The sequence below is a fragment of the Rutidosis leptorrhynchoides genome, chromosome 8, assembly GCF_046630445.1.
Source record: "Rutidosis leptorrhynchoides isolate AG116_Rl617_1_P2 chromosome 8, CSIRO_AGI_Rlap_v1, whole genome shotgun sequence".
Lineage (NCBI taxonomy): Eukaryota > Viridiplantae > Streptophyta > Magnoliopsida > Asterales > Asteraceae > Rutidosis > Rutidosis leptorrhynchoides.
Window position 1 is genome coordinate 51,372,275 of NC_092340.1, and position 3,850 is coordinate 51,376,124.

The following is a 3,850-nucleotide window of genomic DNA, read 5'->3' on the forward strand; positions in this document are numbered from 1 at the left end:
AGACATGGGAATGGATTAATAGTCTATGGAATTATTAAAACAGGGGTGAAATTATGTACAAGGACACTTGGCATAATTGATAACAAAGTATTAAAACCTTGGGTTACGCGCAGTCGATATTCTGGTGTAATTATTAAACAAAGTATTAAAACCTTGTTACAGTTTAAGTCCCCAATTAGTTGGAATATTTGACTTCGGGTATAAGGATAATTTGACGAGGACACTCGCACTTTAAATTTATGACCGATGTACTGTTATGGACAAAAACCAGACGGACATATTAAATAATCTAGGACAAAGGACAATTAACCCATGGGCATAAAATTAAAATCAACACGTCAACCATCATGGTTACGGAAGTTTAAATAAGCATAATATATTTTATTTCATATTTCATCGTACTTTTATTTACTCGCTATTTTATTTAACGTCATTTATTTATTATCATTTATTTTTAGCTACTTTAATTATCGTCATTTATATTTTGCATTAGGTTTTAATTGTAACTTAAAATATAAAATCGACAAACCAGTCATTAAACGGTAAACCCCCTTTTATATATTATTATATATAATTATATATATTTTGTAAACACATAGTTGTTTAAAAATATAGTGTTAAATAAGCCCGCTCCCTGTGGAACGAACCGGACTTACTAAAAACTATACTACTCTACGATTAGGTACACTGCCTATAGTGTTGTAGCAAGGTTTAGGTATATCCCATTTGTAAATAAATAATTAAATATCTTGTGTAAAATTGTATCGTATTTAATAGTATTTTCTAGTAAAATATACCCCTTAGCTTTAACATCAATGCCTTATATTTTTCATCATGCTTATGTGCTTACATGCTTATGATTTATTAACATGTTGAAAAATTATGCATGAATGTTTTTATACTCACGATCCAATATAACACTCCAAATTGTTAACTATGATATATCGAAACTTTTAATTAGTTAACATTATACGTAGTCAAGTTAACATATCTCTGCATGATGATAATTCTCTTAAATCATATTTGCTGAGTGCTAAATAATACTTTGATATTAGCTAGCTTACCATGAGTTATGTGATTGCTTGTTCTGCTATATCATTTAAGTGCAATCTTGAGCTATATTTGAAAAAATGACTAAATAAGTAGTGACTTAACATATATCATGTTGATCGTAATTTACAAGTCAAATACCTACTTGATCTAGTTATTTAGTTTATGCATTTTCTCATCAATATTCATACTATGGAACATGCTTATATTTGACTATCATGATTACTTACTTGTTATGCATGATTGCTACTCACTTGTAGTATGAATTTTAATTGAGCTTACTATGCATGATTGCTTGTTTTGATGTGACATGTAATTACTATGATGAATATTATTCTTGAATCCTATGCATGCATATATTTCTAACAATACATGCGAGACTTCAACGCATTGTTATGCTTATCACCCATGCAAAGGAAAGTTCAAATATGTCACACTTTCAAGCCGTTAAAAGAATCTTTAGAAAAATCTAAAGGGCTCTATGCATCATGAATATCATGTGCCTTGGAGATTCGGATAATGATGGATAGCTACTATTTAAAAGAGTGGTGTATATGCATTAATTGGTTTATGCATAACCTCTTGACTCTCATAGGAACAAACACTTATAGCTCTCTCTACTACCAAAGTCGAGTATATAGCAATAGAAATATCATGTGCTCAAGGCTTATGGATGAAACAAACTCTCCTCGATTAAGTTACCACTTTTTCCGAAACTCATATATATGTGCATCCTCTTGCTAAATTTGGACTAGTCAACCTAATAAGTGATTATTTGAACATCAATTTAGCTTTGATCATTACAAGTAAAATATTACCATGCTTTATATGTTTAGGTTATACATATATATGTTCATCACTAAGTATACAAAGAGATATGCTCTTAGCTGAATAACTTGAAACTTAGTGTATGATTTTTCAGTGATAACTTATCATGTGGATAACGTTTCAACTTATCATATATGCCTTAGTGATCACTATTGCTTGACATGCTATGCTTATGATATGTGCCATATGTATGCCATGCATGTGTCCTTACATGATTGTTGAAACTACTATGATAGTATCTATAGTGTTGCATGATATGATTACGTGTGCTACTCTTACTTGTTTGCCATGCTATGTTATTCTTGTATTTTAACATGCTTGTTTGAACCTACCTTCTTTCATACATGCTCTAGCATCTAAGCTTATAAATATGATTGTTATGCATGATTATTTGCTTAAAAATTGATCTCATGCATATTAGCTTTTTTATGCTACTCTCACTTATGTCTCCACATTGTGTTATGTGCAATATGTATACCATGATATGCTATATGGTTCTACATGTGATGACCCGGGAATTTTCGACCAAATTTAAACTCAATCTTTATATAATTTCGACACGATAAGCAAAGTCTGTAATGGTAAGTCTCAAAATGTTGGAACTATGTTCATATAATCAATTGCCCTTTAACCGTGCCCGACGATTCACGAACCATTATGTGTAGGTAAATATATAAATAAATACATATAAAGATAAAAGTGTATATATGATATTTTGAGTTAATAAAATAAACTTTAATTAATTGGGATTAAATATATAAAATAATAAACAATTAAGTATTAATATAAATAAATATATACATGATATTATTTTGATATATATGATTGCTATTAACAATTATATTGTAATATATGTAAAACATATAAATATTAAATAATCAATAAATGTTAAATATTATACAATTGATAAATTGTAATATTAATATATAAAATATAATTAAAAGTTTAATTACAGATATTATCTTAGTATGATTATTACTATTAATATTGATATCAGTATTATGAATTAAATTATATTGTGAAATTTGATACATTTAATATGTTGTAGTTAATATTGTTATCATTGTTAACATCATTATTATTATTAGTAGTGAAGTTATAATTTTAGTTATTATGAATAATATTAGTATTGTTAAATATTATTACTACCATTATCATTAAATATTATTGTTATTATTATTACAAATTATTATTATTATCATTATTATGTATTTTTTATCATTAATATAATAATAATAATTATTATTATTAATATATTTATTAATTATTAATATTAATTTCTTAATCTTAAAAATCAGAAAGTGGAGTACGATTCACTGCATCTGATTTCTTTCTTGCTTGCTAAATCCAAATGATCAAATCAATAATCACATATAGACAAAATATGTTAGGAAACACTTTGACAAAGCAAATTAAAATCTCCTTTAGCTGTTACACGTCCCCATCTACTGAAATTTTTCTTTTATTTTCTTATTCTACACAAGATTCGTTGTCGACTGAATCACATTTTATAAATCAATTATTCATTCACTTATTATTAACAAATTCATTTTCATCTCCACTCCCAAAACTTCATTTGCTGGTTTCTTCTGTTTTCTTACTCAATCGAAACAGACCAACATCATCAATATGATTAACAAGATCATTGCAAATGTTTGAATCATCAATCAATCGTCGGACATGCTGCTAGACAATTTCTGTTTTAGACCAAAAACCCTACAACACCCATCACTTTATTATCTCTTCTAAACTCAAATCACCACCTATAACCAACACTCTCTATTTTTTTTTTTATCGTGAACAAATCTTAATCACCTATTACCTCCATTGACAACCTTCCACCACCATGACCCATTGCCACCATCCTACGTGAAACACCAAGAATCACCTTAGATTTCGGCTATGCTTGATCACCATTTTCCTCTATCTCTCTTCTCTCTCTACATCTCTTCATCATAACCGCCACCACTTT